Here is a 21,202-nt window from a genome sequence, read left to right as displayed (position 1 = left end):
AAGCGCATCCTGAGGTGTCGCTTCCTCTTGCCAATAAACAAAGCATTACAGCTGTCGCACATATTACTGGTAGATAACTGACGAAACTACTCGTATGTTAGCGCTACCCCTTTGAAGTGTTTCGTTATATCTATAGTGCTTTTGCTTGCATCTTGGAATTTTAATAGAAAAAAAAAATTGAAATCTATAAAAGAAGTCAAAATGCATGAACCCGAACAAATATAATCTCCGAGAACAATTGTTTATACTCAACCAACCAATCCGAGCGCAATCCCAGCATTCTGTTAATACAAGACAAATTTTGCCGCTGTTACACTATGGGCACATGCTTGTTGACTTACCGAGTTTTCGATATTGTAGTGACTGTTCCTTAACCACCATGTCTGAAAAAGAGTATGCAGGTTTTAGTGCTAGAAGTGAATCTAAAGTGTTCAAGAAAAGCCTCTGCGTGTATATATAATTACGTGTTGGGGCAGTTTGAAACTGGTTAGCATCAGGTCGGTGTTGGTGATGCTTTCAAGTTGGATGATATATCGACGGTTAAGAACCATTATTGAGGGGACACATATAAGGCTGGTTTGATCGGTTCAAACAACGTCGTGACATCTGAGATGAAGCTGCCAGCGAGAACGCTCAGGTGAGTACCCATTTCCTTGATGATTAAATGTTTTGAATTTTAATGTAAAGTGTATGTCGTATTGTTTGTTGTTGTACGTCATCTGTTGAGGAGATATTGGCAATATACTTGGCGTTTGTGTGTTGCCATTCCCTTCCAGTCCACCTGTAATCACCACCACCTTTCTCTTTTCTCATTTAAAATGCTATGTAACGTATTGTTGAAGGGATGCAACGTTTTCTCATTTATACTAACAATTTTGTGATGTGACTTAAGCTGTTCTGTATCGCCCGTAAATGGTACAGCCAGTGTTACCAAATAAACGGACAGACATGTACCTCCTCACCTCTTACCAGTCTTCATCACCGCCACTAACCGCTATCATCATCAAAGTCATTATTTCATTCATCGTTGCCTTTATACAACTTATTATATTCTCATCAACTTGCCGTTTACCGTGTCTGTGGGATCATGTCCAAAAGGAAAATATGTCCGTCTGTCCTTCCTTGCCTTCGATGTATAGATTAATTAAGACTCCTAAACCAGGAAACCCAATAAGATCTGTAGTCTCTTCAGCGGGATCTGCTGTATATAGATTATGAAAATGGCTTGTCAGTATTATCAATCCAATGATTGACACAGTATCATTTTCTCATATTAAAAACATTATCGATCTTGCGTAAAGCTTAGTAGCGTCAACTTGATTATAAATTTAAGCTTACTAGTTATGATGCGTCGTTATTCGCCAAAATCCCTGTTGATGATTCACCGGTGTTTTTGGCATAAGAGCTAGACAAGCATACTTTACCGTCGCCTACAAGTACCATTTTAGCGTTAAAGTATGTGTCAAAGATTGTAAGTTTTAGTTTCTACTCACAGCAGTTTGGTATGAGTATGAGAAATCCTCTCACAACTCTCGTAAGTAATTTTCTTTTTTTGAAAGCAAAATGCTGTTGACATCTCAGTCATATCAAATGGTACAGATGTTGACGATATTCTTTGTTTGTGTCCTATTGATTAACATGGAATAGTATTTCTCCAATTTTGTTTGGCACATTCAAAGAGTTCACTCCTGTATATGAGACAGACTATCATTCAGACTAATGTTCACAGAGATGGAAATAACCTTAATTTTAGCATTAATCGTAAACCCATAAAATGTTTGTTCATATATCTGCCATTACTCTGCTCATTACAGCAAAGGGAAGCGTACTTTGTTTTCATCACTGTGTCTTGGAGCATTTCGCATATGTAGTCTAGTTTTCAATTTGATGAACTCTGCAGTATGTGTGACACTGATTATGAATTAGTTTCCCAAACATTTCCCTGACTCGGCTTGTAATCTTGCAAGAGACTTTACAATGTTCAACCTAAAGAACAATTTTTGGACAAAAACAATATTGTATTACCTTATTGCGAGAACTTGCTTTTATTTCCTGTTTTGTTGAAAACTTTTGATAAAAGCTCTTATTTCCTGTTTTATTGAAAACTTTTAATAATAGCGTAGTATTCATAATGATAATACTGTCATGGAAATTGTTATTAGAAAATCTGTAACTTTTCAGAAGGGTTTTGTGAACAATATCCATTGTAAAGAGTGTGATCAGTCTTGGAAGTTTATTAGTATTAAGCTTCAACAACATAAAAACATTGTTAGATATGGTCAAGACTAATGCAATGTTTGTTTACCTTGGACATTTTGGTCATCAAATGGAGAGGAGCAATGTTAAGGGTATCACACAATAGCTCAGTAATGGATTGTTGAATCGTCCGGTATGAAACATACATAGTAAAGCTATCAGCATGAATCAGAATGTTTGTTTATATGAATTAGATAAGTTTATAAGTGAAGTAACTGTAAACCTGTTTCCCAGAACATAGGTTAACCTGAGTTTGTAACCTAGTAGAGGCGTGGTCGTTAGGGTGACCTGTGTTTTAATCCCTGTCTCTCAGTTCATTCACCTGCTTCTGGTCCTTTTTATCTGTACTCTGTCTTGAAAAAGTCAATTATACGAACGTGCTTGACACTTCGTATTTTGTTTCCATGTAGTTTTACCAACATCTTATGAAAGTGTGCGTTCATATGCATTATGTTCGTGTTCATATACCTTTACTTTCGACAGCAAAGTTCTGTAAGATGCTAATGCTGGTAATGTGAGCCTGATGGAAATTGACCGGTGTAGACCTCGTTGCTCATGGAAGTGAGACGAAGGGTATTCGATTACTTGTAATCGAATTGTCATTTCCCTATTAGGGGCGATTACAGCCGAGCTGCTAGCGTTCCTAACTACCACGCCAAAGGTCTCGGGTTCGAATTCTTGCTGTTGGAAGCCAATATATTGTGAGAAGAACACCTAAGTAGCCAACTCTCGGGGGCAGATACGAAAATAATGTTTGTGGAAAAAGGAAACAGAACCAGCACTGCAGCATAAGGTTCAAGCTTTCAAGTTAGGCTGGGAGGGCTGATAAAAACTGCATTGTTTTGGACTCTTAGTCAAGTAAGTATTTATAACTCCATATCCCATATCCGTCTTGGTATAAAGATGATACTCGTATTAACTCTTGGCTAGTTTAACTGATTTTGGGTTGTGAGGACAATGTATTTTACGTTAGCCAATAATTGTTCGTGAAAGAAAGCTACTATCGTGTTTTGCTTAACTTTGGAAAAAAATAAGGATCTAAACGATTCACTCTTCTTGCCCGCTGGAGAGGTGATACACCAGTCACCACAGTGGCGAGTAAGAATTCATGACACTGTACAGGAACCGAAAGGTCTGTTGTATTTTCAGGCAATGTCGAAACTGTCAATCGTTACGACATTCAATGAACTTTATCAGTTACAACTGCGAACAAATCTGGATTCCTGACATTTATGTGGGTGATGCACTCGAATCCTCGGCGCCGTTACTGACTTTTGTATCACTAAAGTGTGTGCTGTCCACTAAGATATGGCGTCATACAAGTAAATAGTTATTGTGGATACGGCCGTTGGAACTGACCATAGGCTCACCATTATAAGTCTTTAGAATTCTTTGTTTCGCTGTCCACTATTGCTTCATTCAGCTTTATCACTCGTCTTCTCTTTTTATAAACATATTTTCAGACAATTTTTGTGATGTTTTTTGTCTCGTTCAGTTTCGTGTTGTAGGTTCCTGAGAGTCGGTTCCTCGCTCTTCCATCGATCTGTTCCACGTCGTCGACATCGTCAGATTTATTGAGAAACTTAAAAGTCATGTTTCTTTCTTATTCCTCGCACCATCGGCAAGATCCTTACTGCTGAACTTTCCCTGTATCAGCATTTCTTTAAGGAAAAGCTTTGTTGTTCCCTTGTCGAATATCTGTCGTATGATGTTACGATATGTCTCAGGTCACACACACACACGTAGACCGGCAGGTGTGACTCAACATGCGACGCGCTCAGGTTCTCACTGACCCAACACTGCCACATTAAGGTCAAGGCAGACCACCGTTACACTGCTAGGCTACACTAGTATGATACCCAAATAAACGTCAGAAGAGAGACAGTAATTTTCCCATTGAAAATGAAAAGAAAATAGTTAACCCTGTGAACGTCACCTAAACGTGATAACTGGTGGTTGAGAGGAGGGAGTCAGGAAGAGTTGTGTCCAGGATGGGGTCAGATGAATGAACTGGAAGTGAAACATATCGCCATAACGTGAAACAGTCCGAGAAGAAAGGAAAAATTCCAGAGGATTAGGAATGTGACTGTGACGGTCTGGGGTACAAGTAAGGTGAAGGTCGATACTTTGCTTCACATCGTCAAGAAAGGCGAACGCGACGTCTTAAACCTCTGGTGGTACCTGTGTGTGCCACAAGACTGCATTCGTGAGCCCTTCGTCGTACAGCTTGGTTAACAACGACGAAACATGTCTTGTTTTAACTGTTAATGTCACAGTGAAAATACAACGATTTCACAATTTCGCAGATATTCTGGTAACAGTGATGCATCTGTTTTAACATAAAGTCACTGTACTTCCACTCATACGTCGGTGACGCTTACATCTATCATCACAATAGTAATTATGTATCAGTCATGATACTGGAAACTGCCTTTTGGTAAAGGGTGATGTCTGAGCTATGGCAACACTGTATCCTAATATGTCTGTCCGTTACCGCTCATGACCTGTCACTACAGGTGTTACTTACCTGTACTACCGGAATGACTGGATGCACTCTGGATAGGAGTGTTATTGGTCCGAGGTTTCGGTGAAATCGACACAAACCTGTGCTCAACATTGTCCCACGTAAATGGATTATATTGATTACTGATCTTAGTAGGAGCGCGTGGCATCTAATGCATCATGAACATTGACACTGTCCCCACTGATACCTGTGTCATAAGGAAACATAAAGTTTGAGCAGGCTAATACAATCTTCAGGAGTCAGTGCAGGATGCAGAACAATGAGTGGAGTGTATGATGAGGGCGTTTGAAGCACAAGTGACGAGACTAAGAGTGCTGAACTCGCCTGTTTTTTTTTTTCTTTTTCTTGTTTTGTCTAACTTTGCCTCCTGCACGTAGTGCTTTAAGTGGAGAGCTTTTAAAGTTTAGGCTAAGTTGGATACTGAAAACGTGCTGGTGTAGCAGAGCAACAACCACGTCCACGGGGGATGAGTGTTCTTGTTAAAAATCTTTTCTCGAGTGTCGTGTTCCTCATTCGCATGATGTCGGTGATTGACATTGTGAACGTAAGTCCTGACATGGATTAGCATCACTCGACGTGTTGGACGAGTAACTGGAAGAGTTACATGGTTACTGACATTAGGTGGTGGTACGTGGTGAAGCACAAGCTGTGGTACTGAGATAACAGTTGGAAGTTTAGTACGAACATAACTATTCTCGAAGTTGATTTCTCTTTTCATTGCAGCATCTGACCCTCATATATAGCGGTGCCAGTTGATTAGTCACCCACCCTGTGAACCTCGTGGGTGTACTGGGAAGCTGGTGGAGGTGTCCCTGTATGTTGTTAGTTGTACTGGGTCCCTGTATGTTGCTAGATGTACTGGGAAGTTGATAGTGAGGTGTGCCCTGAGGTTGTTGGGTGTACTGGGAGGCTAGTAGCGAAGTGTTCCGGGAGGCCACATGCTCACCAAGTTGCTAGACAGTTGGCCCCAAAATCGAATAAAAATAGCTCTAAACTTTGATTGCTGGGAAGAACAGATAAAAAAAGAAAAGAACGAAGAAGCTTGGTATGTCACACACACACACACACACACACACACACACACACACACACACATATATATATATATATATATATATATATATATATATATATATATATATATATATATATATATATATATATAAGTTTAAGAAATACATCCTGAAATCTTCCTTGAAACTGAATTCCTGTAGTCTGAAGAAGCACATTAGAAAGCGTCTTACGCTGGCAAGGTCTGACAGTATCACAGGTACACATAGGAAAGTTTCCGGGTCACTTTTAACTTCAGCCCTGATCAGAAGAGTCCAGATTAATCAAGCAGACTCCAGCTCAGGTGACAGTGAGTGGCAATCTGTAAAAGCGACGAGAGGGCGGGAGCAGCTCCTCCTATCCCTCCTAGTCTTTCAAATGACTTTCATCTCGGGACTGTTGATATAGCTTGTGTCGTCCCTCCTTCAGCGGGCAAGAAGAGTGGTAGAAGACGCTCCTCCTCGTCACTGAGCGCTTGCCTGATTGCCTCCACGGAGGCCGACTTGCGTCTTGAGGACCAGCACAAAGCGAACGGTTCATAGAAAAAAAAAAAAAGGAATTCATCGTGAATTTTGGATTTCGAAAACTATAACCAAAGGAATATCTGAAAACATTTCTATGGAGGTTTTATCATTGCACCCAGATTCCAAATTACCGGCAAATATTTATCTTCAGTTTCTGATCCTACACCTGGGATGTACGGCATGTTGTGTGGGAACCCCTGAAGCGTCCGGGCCTCCTGCTGCTACCTGTGACAGCCATAACTCTTAAGAGAAAAGAACCGGAGAGACCTGAAATTTGGCTCGTATACTGTACGTACTCTGAGCGTGTGCACCTGAGTCATGTTACTCGACCACATGCCTGCGCGCATGCGCGTGCCCATGTTTTCAATGCTGTAGCGAAAAACCACATAGAAAACAAGCGGTTCCTTACTTTCCAAATAGTGTAGAATTCCCCGACGTCTAGACATACAGACACATTATGATGTGTGACTCGAGCCAAGTTACTCCGCAGGCTGTATTATTGTCAACCTCGATAACTCTCGACCCAAATTTCTTTGTGGATGGCTATTACGAAAAGAAAAAAATGTCTGAAAGTAACCACCGTAAACACATCATGTATATATATATATATATATATATATATATATATATATATATATATATATATATATATATCGCGATAGCTACAGACCATGCTCAGGAAACCCGTGAACAACAGGACAGAAGACTGAAACTTAATAGATAGGTCATAGCTACTGCAAGAGCAACTGAAGCTGCAAAACAACGAGGATTTAGAAAAGTCTCGGGCAGAACAGGAAGGGCTGCTGCTAGAGCAACTCAAAATGTAGAATAGCGAGTAAATGCACCCACAGTAGCTCATACTGCTGAACAACAGGCAGTTAAACACGTTATAAACTGAACAGTAAGGTCAGCCACCAGAGCAGCTCTAACTCCACAACGGCGAGTAATTGCATTAACATTAAGGAGAAAGGAAGTGGCTGCTGCTAGTGCTGCTCAAACTGCATATCAGCGAACAGTTAAAGCAGCAGACAGAACAACAAAAGCTACTGCCAGAAGCTGCCCTCGCATCTGGCAATTGCGAGGCACCAACTTCCAACACGGAAGGGGCATTGGCAAAGCAAGGGTCCGTCATGAGTGTAAGCTCATTGCTGAGGATGAGTACACCATGTCTCACAGATATGTCCTTGAAGGTCTGGATCGAACTTGCAAGATCCTCGACATGGTGACAGGATAATGGGTGGCGTTACTCTGGTGTTGGCTGGGGACTTTCGACAAACCCTTCCAGTCGTTGTGCGTGGAATTAAGGGAAATGAACTGCATTCCTGCATCACAGCTTCATATATCTGGGACAATATTAATACAGCTACTCAACCTAAAAACCACCATGCGAGTGTATTTGACGGGTGATGCTTCTGTTGGAGACTTTGGAGCAAGACTAATCCAACTGGAAAGAAGGCGGAATTTTATCTGAGAATCTAAATGAGAGAATCCCATTGGGAAAGATGGGTAGAACAGCCACAACACTACAAAAACTCAGAGAATCGGTTTCCCAAATGTCGCTTATCATTTCCACGCTCACGAGTGGATGCGCGAAAGATCCATGACGGCGCCAAAGAATGATGCTGACGATACCACAAGTATGGAGCTTGTCGCTCAGTTACCGGACCAACTGCAAAGGATTAACGCTCTTCCAGACACAAATGAGGCTTTCAGTTACCCAGGTGAATTCCTCAATTGTCTTGCATCACTGGATGTGCCACCATGCAGTCTACGGCTCAAAACTGGTGCACCCGCCGTTCTTCACGGGAATCTGGATCCACAAATACTCTGCGATGGAACGCGCTTGGCTGCCAAGAAGCTGTTGACACATATCACTCAGACTACAGCCATGACTGGTCGTGCTGCAGGACAGGATGTCTTTATTTGACACATTCCAGTCATTCCGCCTGACTCGCCACTTAAATTCAAGCGCTTGCAGTTCCCAGTGTAACTCAGCTTTACCATGAGCATCAACAAGACATGGCCAATCACTCACACTTGTTGGTCTCAACCTGGAGAGCGCATGCTTTTCTCCTGGCCAGATTAATGTTGGGTGTTCCATGGTTGGTGATGGTATGAACCTCTTCATCTTGCAACCAGATGGTAAAACAACCAGTATATATATATATATATATATATATATATATATATATATATATATATATATATATATATATATATATATATATATATATATTTTTTTTTTTATTTATTTCATTTTATTTTTTTCCCCATACATATTCGCCATTTCCCGCGTCAGCGAGGTAGCCACGTCTCTTCGTTGTATATCAGCTGACTTATATTTCTTTCTTGTATCTTCCCTGATGATGTGATTATTACACGAAAGTGTACTTGGGAACTTATCGTATTTCATTTTCCCCGTGGACTCATAGGAATATATATATATATATATATATATATATATATATATATATATATATATATATATATATATATATGTATATATATATATATATATATATATATATATATATATATATATATATATATATATATATATATGTATATTTTTTTTTTTTTTTTTTTGCTTTGTCGCTGTCTCCCGCGTTTGCGAGGTAGCGCAAGGAAACAGACGAAAGAAATGGCCCAACCCACCCCCATACACATGCCTTGATTCAATCCACTGACAGCACGTCAACCCCGGTATACCACATCGCTCCAATTCACTCTATTCTTTGCCCTCCTTTCACCCTCCTGCATGTTCAGGCCCCGATCACACAAAATCTTTTTCACTCCATCTTTCCACCTCCAATTTGGTCTCCCTCTTCTCCTCGTTCCCTCCACCTCCGACACATATATCCTCTTGGTCAATCTTTCCTCACTCATTCTCTCCATGTGACCAAACCATTTCAAAACACCCTCTTCTGCTCTCTCAACCACGCTCTTTTTATTTCCACACATCTCTCTTACCCTTACGTTACTTACTCGATCAAACCACCTCACACCACACTTTGTCCTCAAACATCTCATTTCCAGCACATCCATCCTCCTGCGCACAACTCTATCCATAGTCCACGCCTCGCAACCATACAACATTGTTGGAACCACTATTCCTTCAAACATACCCATTTTTGCTCTCCGAGATAATGTTCTCGACTTCTACACATTCTTCAAGGCTCCCAGAATTTTCGCCCCCTCCCCCACCCTATGATCCACTTCCGCTTCCATTGTTCCATCCGCTGCCAGATCCACTCCCAGATATCTAAAACACTTCACTTCCTCCAGTTTTTCTCCATTCAAACTCGCCTCCCAATTGAATTGACCCTCAACCCTACTGTACCTAATAACCTTGCTCTTATTCACATTTACTCTTAACTTTCTTCTTTCACACACTTTACCAAACTCAGTCACCAGCTTCTGCAGTTTCTCACATGAATCAGCCACCAGCGCTGTATCATCAGCGAACAACAACTGACTCACTTCCCAAGCTCTCTCATCCCCAACAGACTTCATACTTACCCCTCTTTCCAAAACTCTTGCATTCACCTCCCTAACAACCCCATCCATAAACAAATTAAACAACCATGGAGACATCACACACCCCTGCCGCAAACCTACATTCACTGAGAACCAATCACTTTCCTCTCTTCCTGCACGTACACATGCCTTACATCCTCGATAAAAACTTTTCACTGCTTCTAACAACTTGCCTCCCACACCATATATTCTTAATACCTTCCACAGAGCATCTCTATCAACTCTATCATATGCCTTCTCCAGATCCATAAATGCTACATACAAATCCATTTGGAGGCTAAGGTGAAGATTTGTATGGGTTTTCAGAAAAGAAGAGTGAATGTTGGGGTGAAGAGGGTGGTGAGAGTAAGTGAGCTTGGGAAGGAGACTTGTGTGAGGAAGTACCAGGAGAGACTGAGTACAGAATGGAAAAAGGTGAGAACAATGGAAGTAAGGGGAGTGGGGGAGGAATGGGATGTATTTAGGGAATCAGTGATGGATTGCGCAAAAGATGCTTGTGGCATGAGAAGAGTGGGAGGTGGGTTGATTAGAAAGGGTAGTGAGTAGTGGGATGAAGAAGTAAGAGTATTAGTGAAAGAGAAGAGAGAGGCATTTGGACGATTTTTGCAGGGAAAAAATGAAATTGAGTGGGAGACGTATAAAAGAAAGAGACAGGAGGTCAAGAGAAAGGTGCAAGAGGTGAAAAAAAGGGCAAATGAGAGTTGGGGTGAGAGAGTATCATTGAATTTTAGGGAGAATAAAAAGATGTTCTGGAAGGAGGTAAATAAAGTGCGTAAGACAAGGGAGCAAATGGGAACTTCAGTGAAGGGCGCAAGTGGGGAGGTGATAACAAGTAGTGGTGATGTGAGAAGGAGATGGAGTGAGTATTTTGAAGGTTTGTTGAATGTGTTTGATGATAGAGTGGCAGATATAGGGTGTTTTGGTCGAGGTGGTGTGCAAAGTGCGAGGGTTAGGGAAAATGAGTTGGTAAACAGAGAAGAGGTAGTAAAAGCTTTGCGGAAGATGAAAGCCGGCAAGGCAGCAGGTTTGGATGGTATTGCAGTGGAATTTATTAAAAAAGGGGGTGACTGTATTGTTGACTGGTTGGTAAGGTTATTTAATGTATGTATGACTCATGGTGAGGTGCCTGAGGATTGGCGGAATGCGTGCATAGTGCCATTGTACAAAGGCAAAGGGGATATGAGTGAGTGCTCAAATTACAGAGGTATAAGTTTGTTGAGTATTCCTGGTAAATTATATGGGAGGGTATTGATTGAGAGGGTGAAGGCATGTACAGAGCATCAGATTGGGGAAGAGCAGTGTGGTTTCAGAAGTGGTAGAGGATGTGTGGATCAGGTGTTTGCTTTGAATAATGTATGTGTGAAATACTTAGAAAAGCAAATGGATTTGTATGTAGCATTTATGGATCTGGAGAAGGCATATGATAGAGTTGATAGAGATGCTCTTTGGAAGGTATTAAGAATATATGGTGTGGGAGGCAAGTTGTTAGAAGCAGTGAAAAGTTTTTATCGAGGATGTAAGGCATGTGTACGTGTAGGAAGAGAGGAAAGTGATTGGTTCTCAGTGAATGTAGGTTTGCGGCAGGGGTGTGTGATGTCTCCATGGTTGTTTAATTTGTTTATGGATGGGGTTGTTAGGGAGGTGAATGCAAGAGTTTTGGAAAGAGGGGCAAGTATGAAGTCTGTTGTGGATGAGAGAGCTTGGGAAGTGAGTCAGTTGTTGTTCGCTGATGATACAGCGCTGGTGGGTGATTTATGTGAGAAACTGCAGAAGCTGGTGACTGAGTTTGGTAAAGTGAGTGAAAGAATAAAGCTGAGAGTAAATGTAAATAAGAACAAGGTTATTAAAGTTCAGTAGGGTTGATGGGCAAGTGAACTGGGAGGTAAGTTTGAATGGAGAAAAACTGGAGGAAGTTAAGTGTTTTAGATATCTGGGAGTGGATTTAGCAGCGGATGGAACCATGGAAACGGAAGTGAGTCACAGGGTGGGAAAGGGTCGAAGGTTCTGGGAGCGTTGAAGAATGTGTGGAAGGCGAGAACGTTATCTCGGATAGCAAAAATGGGCATGTTTGAAGGTATAGTGGTTCCAACAACGTTATATAGTTGCGAGTCGCGGGCTCTAGATAGGGTTGTGTGGAGGAGGGTGGGTGTGTTGGAAATGAGATGTTTGAGGACAATATGTGGTGTGAGGTGGTTTGATCGAGTAATTAATGAAAGGGTAAGAGAGATGTGTGGTAATAAAAAGAGTGTGGTTGAAAGAGCAGAAGAGGGTGTTTTGAAGTGGTTTGGTCACATGGAGAGAATGAGTGAGGAAAGATTGACAAAGAGGATATATGTGTCAGAGGTGGAGGGAACGAGAAGTGGGAGACCAAACTGGAGGCGGAAGGATGGAGTGAAAAAGATTTTGTGTGATCGGGGCCTGAAGATACAGGAGGGTGAAAGGCGTGCAAGGAATAGTGAATTGGAACGATGTGATATACTGGGGTGGACGTGCTGTCAATGGATTGAACCAGAGCATGTGAAGCGTCCGTGGTAAACCATGGAAAGTTTTGTGGGGCCTAGATGTGGAAAGGGAGCTGTGGTTTCAGTGCATTACACATGACAACTAGAGACTGAGCGTGAACGAACGTGGCCTTTGTTGTCTTTTCCTAGCGCTACCTCGCGCGCGTGTGGGAGAGGAGGGGGGGGGTTATTATTTCATGTGTGGCGGGATGGCGACGGAATGGATGAAGGCAGGAAGTATGAATATGTACATGTGTAGATATGTATATGTCTGTGTATGTATATGTATGTATACGTTGAAATGTATAGGTGTGTATATGAGCTTGTGTAGGCGTTTATGTATATACATGTGTCTGTGCATGGGTTGGGCCGCCAATCTTTCGTCTATTTCCTTGCGCTACCTTGCTAACGCGGGAGACAGCGACAAAGTATAATAAGATAGATAAATAAATATATATATTTGTCCTGAGGCAATGCAACGGTGAAAATTGAAATAAATTCAGATCACATTTGATTAAAATAAGTGACTTTAAATATAAATGTGAAATGTTTTAACGCAGTGATAAAAACATTAATGGTAGGAAGTTATTAATGCACATTACTCTACGACTTTTTTTTTCTGGTTTTAGCGGAGAAATATTTGAAATTTTTTTTGACTGATTTTCTGTATATACACTGACAGCCATCCAGGATATAGCATCCTTATAGTCCAAGCAAAGCCAGGTATTTTTGACAGCATATATATATATATTATCCCTGGGGATAGGGGAGAAAGAATACTTCCCACGTATTCCCTGCGTGTCGTAAAAGGCGACTGGAAGGGAAGGGAGCTGGGGGCTGGAAATCCCTCTCGTTTTTAGTTTTCCTAAAGAAGGAACAGAGGAGGGGGCCAAGTGAGGATATTCCCTCAAAGGCTCAGTCCTCTGTTCTAAACGCTACCTTGCTAACTTGGGAAATGGCGAATAGTATGAAAAAAGAAAAACAGAATATATATATATATATATATATATATATATATATATATATATATATATATATATATATATATATATATATATATACCAGCCCACTGGACATACACCCATCAGAAACCACACTCCCCAGACATACACGAGTCACACTATACCCACCTACACTGTGGACATCACCCATGACTACAGCAATACAACCACCACATCTCAAGACCCTTCGTGCCCACAATGCAGCTGCCATAAAGAAGACCACGAGCACTTACTGCTCAATTGCCCTGCCCTCTCTGCACAGACGCACACACATCACACCCCTTTATGACCTCTGGTCCCAACCGGTGGACGTGGCCTGCTTCCTAAGTGCTGTACCGCCCTCATACGGATAGATGGTACTCCTGGGGCAGGAATGTTAGGAAGTTATAATTGCTCATGCTCTGGTTAATGCGTCTTATCACAATGAACTCAACAGAAAATACATTAACTTCTGTATATGGCTTCCATATGCCCAGCATCTTAAAGAGGATATTATACCTGAAGACGTAGTCTTAGGCTGATGATGGAGAAATTACCTTCGTTCCTATTTCCCTGAGAAGGATGAAACTCGCACAGGGTTGCGTCATGTATGGGAATGAGTGCTTCGTAACTTGGGTCCTCAACCCCCAGTTCTAAAGACTGATTGAAGGTCTGGGATATACGAGTCCCTATGGTAGAACGCCTACACTGATAAGGACCGACTGAATTCCTGATCTAGATTAATGGTTCCCAAAGTGATTGTTATAGACCCCAAGGGGTCGATGGAACAGTGCGGGGGGAACGAAAAATATTTAGGGGTCGACGGGGGGGTCGATAGAATTCAAAGGTTTGAAAATCTTCAAATATGTGAATACATAATCATAAATAGAATAAAGGAAAGACAGAGCAGGTTTCTGTTTTTCATATATTAAGATGGAGAATTATGACCAAATTATTATTAGTAGGATCATCCAGATCATGAGGGACATAAACTTTTTCACTAAAGACTATTTTCCTTGAACTAGTTTTCTTCTACACCTTTTCAATTCTGCTGATGAAGTGAGTCAGTTGTTGTTCGCTGATGATACAGCGCTGGTGGCTGATTCGTGTGAGAAACTGCAGAAGCTGGTGACTGACTTTGGTAAAGTGTGTAAAAGAAGAAAGCTGAGAGTAAATGTGAAGAGCAAGGTTATTAGGTACAGTAGGGTTGAGGGACAAGTCAGTTGGGAGGTAAGTTTGAATGGAGAAAAACGGGAGGAAGTTAAGTGTTTTAGATATCTGGGACTGGATTTGGCAGCGGATGGAACAACCATGGAAGTGGAAGTGAATCATAGGATGGGGGAGGGGGCGAAAGTTCTGGGAGCGTTGAAGAATGTGTGGAAGTCGAGAACATTATCTCGGAAAGCAAAAATGGGTATCTTTGAAGGAATAGTGGTTCCAACAATGTTATGTGGATGCGAGGCGTAGGCTATAGATAGAGTTGTGCGGAGAAGGGTGGATGTGCTGGAAATGAGGTGTTTGAGGACAATATGTGGTAAAAAAAGAGTGTGGTTGAGAGAGCAGAAGAGGGTGTTTTGAAATGGTTTGGTCACATGGAGAGAATGAGTGAGGAAAGATTGACCAAGAAGATATATATGTCAGAGGTGGAGGGAACGAGGAGAAGTGGGAGACCAAATTGTAGGTGGAAAGGTAGAGTGAAAAAGATTTTGAGTGATCGGGGCCTGAACATGCAGGAGGGTGAAAGGCTTGCAAGGAATAGAGTAAATTGGAACGATGAGTTATACCGGGGACGACGTGCTGTCAATGGATTGAATCAGGGCATGTGAAGCGTCTGGGGTAAACCATGGAAAGTTGTGTGGGGCCTGGATGTGGAAAGGGAGCTGTGGTTTCGGTGCATTATTACATGACAGCTAGAGACTGAGTGTGAACGAATGTGGCCTTTGTTGTCTTTTCTAGCGCTACGTCGCACACATGAGGGGGGAGGGTTTTTTTATTTCATGTGTGGCGGGGTGGCGATGGGAATGAATAAAGGCAGACAGTATGAATTATATACATGTGTATATATGTATATGTCTGTGTGTATATATATATGGATTCGTTGAGAGGTATAGGTATGTATATTTGTGTGTGTGGACGTGTATGTATATACATGTGTATGTGGGTCGGTTGGGCCATTCTTTAGTCTGTTTCCTTGCGCTACCTCGCTAACGCGGGAGACAGCGACAAGTCAAAATAAAATAAAAAAGAAATGGATTATATATTTATATATATATATATATATATATATATATATATATATAAAATTATCATTTTCAGTACGTGATTGAGGGTAGAGGAAGGTTCAGTAAGTCTGTGATGGGGTCGACAGATTCAAAAGTTTGGGAAGCTATGATCCAGATGAAGAGAGCATTGCTGATACGAAAATTCTTAAGTTGTCCCTAATGATCACTGGGAGTGGTCCTTAAGTGATTCAGACGAGGCAGTTTGACCATAATATTTGGGTATTCGACAAGGGGATCCAGGTATCTGCGAGATGCCGAAAAACGGATAGATAGATAGATAGATAGAGAGATAGATAGATAGATAGATAGATAGAGAGAGAGAGAGAGAGAGAGAGAGAGAGAGAGAGAGAGAGAGAGAGAGAGAGAGAGAGAGAGAGAGAGGATATTGTCCTCGGATAAATTCTTTCACTGATGAATAAAGCTGAAACAAAGTTGGAGGAGATGGAACACTGTTCGAAATGATGCTCGAGAAACATCACAAGGAAAAGACAGGATATTCTCTTCTTTTGTTATTTGAGTGAGGGAATGTGGGATGACGACATCCTGAATGAAACATGAAGAGAGTTGATGAGTTAACGTCTTCATGTTGATGCAATACTGAGTAATGCTGCAGCCTAGTATGCAAATTACTTTCCACGCCATGAAGGGAGCCTTTGACTGCCCATAAGAATCGAGGTAAGAAGAGATGAATCTGGAGAGAAGGCAGAGACATAAATGTTTTATATGGAAAGGGAAGAAAATGGGTTTGAATTCCTTAGATTTCGTAATGAAGAAATGAATTCCTCGGGTTTGTATGACTGGCCATATTGGATGACATATTATCTTGGCTTTGGTAACTGAAGACTCCAACCTGGATTACGGAAACACCAGAGAACTGTGGTCCAGATGCCGTAATTTGCTTATATTGATCTCCCTTTCTTGGGAACCAGACGACAGAAGAAAGGATACTAAACCTAACGAGGAAACTTTCCTTATTATGTCTCTTTGAACAACGTCAAAAGTCTTGGGCAAGTAATACTTCCTTCTCTGGCTCACCTGATAAGGGGCCAAGAGGCGGAGAAGGTAATGTACGAGGGATCTTGAGGAAACCCAACCCGAGCTCTAGGGCCAACATGGTCATTGCTTCTCCAGTCGTCAACAAAAGACCATGACATTATTTTTTTGCCTTATATTAAAATTCTCGTCTTAATCAGCGTCTTCTGTCTTCGCAATCCTCAGAATTTTCATTAAACCGCAAGATTTATCCGTTTCTGAATGACGGAAGTTTAGCTCGAGAGACATCCTCACTTTTACGGTGAAACAGCAGCAGACTCTGGTAAAAAAGCAGACAAGGACCCCAAGTTGTATAATGAAAGCCTAAAGCCACTGGTCATGTGAGCGGCGCTGAGGTTTGGGAGACTGGCTGGCTTGATATGTCCACCTACAGCAAACTCACGGCGCTAACGTAAACTGATCTGCCTTAATCATCATCACGCACGAAATTTAATCGGACGATCTGATGCATCTGAAAGTGACTTCGTGCGAATTTTGGGATTATTTGGTGTGTGAAAATTTGTAGGTGTAATGACAGAGTGGGTGAAATAGTTGGCCTCACAATAAATTCAAAATTATCTCCTGTGGATAGTGACATAAGAAGGAAAACAAAAATGCAGAATTCAGCTACGAAAGAAAATACTGATAAGAGTTACAGGGAGAACTTGCTCAGATACTTGGTTTACGTCGGTATTAGGACCTAGTGCTTGCATGGAAAGTCTATTCTCACTCTCGTGACCGACATGGCTCGGGCAAGACATGCCACTAGTCAAGGCCATCTTGGATAACAGAAAGAGTAAGAGAATGAGAATGACGAGATTAATGAGGTCTCCGCAGGTGCTTGTAACGACAGACGAAAGAAGACTTCACAGTTTTGCTGTTCTAGGGGAAAAAAAAGATAATAGGGATAGAGGTATCATAACGGTCAATCCTCATGTGGTCGATATTTACGTAGAACCTATGGGAAGCAACAGCCAGACACATGCCCGAGGGCCAAGCCTTGGTGTCGGGGACTTATGCAAGTATTTCTCGGGAGTAGTGGCCAATATAATACATGAACAAGAAACCGGCAGCGACGAGACAGCGGAGAAAGAGTTGGTTGCAGAGAGATGATTGCCAGAGCATTAATGAGACGGAGGGTTTTTGATTTTACTGTCGTTGATAACGTCTTGGGCGAAGAACCATGCTAGATTTGTGATCAGCATACCATGCGAGGGCAAATAAAACCCTTGTAGATATGAAATAGTAAGTCACAAAAGGAATAATTATTTCACCGATACAACATCATTAGTAAGTGGGGAGCATACTTTGTGATGTTCATTTTGTGGGGTTTTCTTGATGAAATGGACGATATGGTTATGCCGAATATGTTTAAAGTATTATGACATGTGCGAATGATATATAAAAAGACAAATACGAAGGAATTACATTTCAGAACTATTAAAATGAGCCAGGTTAATGCTTCACCAGGAAACACTTAGATATCAGGCTCGGGAGGTTGTGCTCTTTTCTTTTAGGAATACAACAGTCCCAGCAACAAGCAAAAGAAACAATAACCCAGGCAGTAGAGATAACAAGTCTAGGACGATAAGAACAATAAGCTGACCTCCAGTCATAGGGACATGAGGATCACACTTAAACAATGTTACGACATAGATCCTGCGAGGCGATATGAGTTCCTTCCACCAGAGCATAGAGTCCAGCCAGATGTCTGTTGCTTGATCAGTAGGGAGGCGATCAGGAAGGCGTCGTCTAAGCCAGTGAACGTGTGTCCTGCATGATAGACATGAGGTACAAGCCCGCCTTGATAAGTGGATGTATAGATCGTTTTGGCTCTGTAGAAAATAATGGAAGTCTCTCCTTCCTATATCGCTGTAAGAGAGTAGGCTTGCTGTATTGCACACATCATCGGTTGGTCTGTGTTAGTTACTAGCCTTAAACACATTGCTCTCTTCAGACAGAGGAATGATCAGCAGGGAATAAACACTGAGCAGACATCTCTCATTTTAACCAGTAAATAGTCTTATGAAAACATATTTCGTACATGTTCTGTAAGCTCTGTAGCTTAGTATATGATATCAAGGTTATCTCCAGTTAAGATTTTGCAACGTCCTAATCCAGATTCTCCCGCTATCTTGCACAAGAATTCACTGATTAGTATGATTATACGTAAACCTTAAACAACTAATATAATTGTTGATGTTTGCTGTACCATATGAACTCAAACCAGCGCTAAACAAGAATCGGCTTTAGACTACAACTGGCTAACTCTTACTATACTGTACTTGTAACTGACTCACCTCAGAGGTTGTGGTATGATAAACACAGGGACAGGGGTGATACAAAACATTGTTTGGAAATAGCTGCTCAGCGTCGCTAGTATAAAAATTTGAAAGCTGAAGTCTGGGATGGCACAGGGCAATATCTCGAGACTTCCTGTATGTTTGCCAACACGGGCGTCTGGACACGCTGGCCTCACGAGCTGAGGACGTATGCACCTCCTCCCCTGGTTTAGTAAATGTATTTCTCGACAACAGAAATTTATTTAGAATTATCAGGAATAATGAATTCATTATCCCGAGCCATATCCTGGAGCTGTTCTGGGTCATGAGCCTGGAGCAATCCAGACCCATTAGCCCTCGGGTTGTTCCGGTCCATTAGCGTGTTGTCCTAGTCCATTAGCCCTCGAGTTGTCCCAGTGCATTAACCTGGGGTTGTCCCGGTCCATTAACCATCGAGTAGCCCCGGTACATTAGCTTGAAGTTGTTCTAGTACATTAGCTTGAAATTGTCCTGGTCCATTAACTTAGAGGATTCTCGGTTCATTAACCCTCGAGTTGTCCTGGTCTATTAACCCAGAGCTGTGGTGGTCCATTAGCTTGAAGTTATCCCAGTACATTTGCTTGAATTTTCTTGGTCCATTCGCTTGGAATTGTTCCGGTCCATTAGCCTTAAGTTGTCTCGGTCCATTAGCATAGAGTTGCTCCGGTCCATTATCCGTTGAGTTATCCCAGTCCATTAATTACAAGTATTCCTGATTCATTAACCAGGAGCCGTCCCGGCCCAGTTGCTTGGAGTTGTTCCAGTCCATTAGTCTCGAATTGTCCTTATCCATTAACCTGGAATTGGCTCGGTCGATTAACCTTCGAGTTGTCCCGACTCATTAACCAGAACCTATCTCAGTCCAATAACCTGGAGGTGTCCAGGTCCAATTAACCTCGAATCGTCTCTGTTCATTAACCTTTAGTTTTCCAGGCCCATTAAGCTGGAGGTTCCTGGTCCAACATCCCTCGAGGTGTCCTGGTCCATTAACCTGGAGGTTCCTGGTCCAAATAACCCTCGAGTTTTCCCTTGCTCTCAGACATATAAACTAGGTAATGGTAGGGAAGATTCTTTGAATGTTGTACTGTTCTAAGTCAAGCTGATGCTCCTTGCTCTGATGTCGTGTGATTTATCCCTGCTTTGTTCAACGTTCTGCCGCTGTAAACTACTGGGGATGCAGGCATCCAGGTGTTCGCTTCATCAGGTCTGCATCAGTCGCTAAGAAAATCGCTCGTCGAAAATCAGGAAACGCTAAGATATGTGCAGAGGTGAACACTTGCTTTAGTGTGTTCATGGCTTGTTGCTGTGTTTCCCCCCATGTTGGAAAGGAACATCTTTCCCTGGTAAACTTCTGGTGGTAAGGCTATGGCACTATAACCCTTCACAAAACACCTGTGGGATCCAGCTAATCCCACGCATGATCGCACCTCATCTGCATTCCTGGGTGTGGGAAATTGTGCTGCAGCTTTTAACTTCTCATTAGTAAGGGGAAACTCCTCTCTCATCCATTACATGCCCTAGATAGTTTAACCCAGTGATTAAGAATTTACGTTTTGACCATTTAGTCCTTACATTCGCCGCCTGTAAGTTTTCAGCCTTTGAAAGGCTGTTGGCGGTGGCCTCAAGGCAAAGGGCATTCTTGTAAATTTGTCAGTTGGTTTGCTGGCATCATCCAGTGGTATCTGCCAGAAACTGTTTACTAAACCTGTGGTGGAAAGTACCTCAGGATTCCCTAATTGCTGGAGAAGTTTGTATAGTACAGGTAAAGGGAATCTACCTAGCATAGTAAGTTTATCTAATTGCTTAAAGTCTATCACAGGCCTCCAAGTTCCATCCTTCTTTGGTACTCAGATAAGTAGGGCGTTCCACTGGGAGCGACTAGGCTGAATTACAGCCTGTTGTAACATCTCATTTACACATTCATCCGTTGTCCGCCGTTGGGAATGAGAAAGTCTATAGGCGGGAACATAAATTGGGCGTGTAACAGGTTGTAGGGGTGCGGAATGAGAAATGAGTTAATCCAAACAGTTTTTCTTGTCAAGCCACTGTGTTCCTGTGACCCCTCAATAATTCTACCGGTACTGGGGTATGTTGAGCTAACTCTACATTTCCATTATCTTTAGTTGTTGGACGTGAGGGCTGTTCTTTTGAAGTAGTAAAGTAAAACAAATTCTGTCTTCTCCATTGACCATCCC

At 41.9% G+C, this 21,202-nt stretch overlaps 1 long non-coding RNA gene across 2 annotated transcripts in view; it reads left to right on the top strand.

Annotated features, from left to right (window-relative positions):
* The first annotated feature begins 308 nt into the window (after positions 1–308).
* The window catches only part of LOC139751607 (uncharacterized), a 292,242-nt gene continuing 271,348 nt past the window's right edge, over positions 309–21,202 (top strand). Inside the window, exon 1 of one of the 2 annotated variants that reach the window (XR_011713379.1) lies at positions 309–637. This is a non-coding gene — a long non-coding RNA (uncharacterized lncRNA). The remainder of the gene's footprint in view (positions 638–21,202) is intronic. The other variant, XR_011713381.1, reaches the window with a different exon arrangement.

Source organism: Panulirus ornatus, chromosome 11 (genome assembly GCF_036320965.1).
Source record: "Panulirus ornatus isolate Po-2019 chromosome 11, ASM3632096v1, whole genome shotgun sequence".
Lineage (NCBI taxonomy): Eukaryota > Metazoa > Arthropoda > Malacostraca > Decapoda > Palinuridae > Panulirus > Panulirus ornatus.
This window is presented reverse-complemented; position numbering and strand designations above follow the sequence as displayed.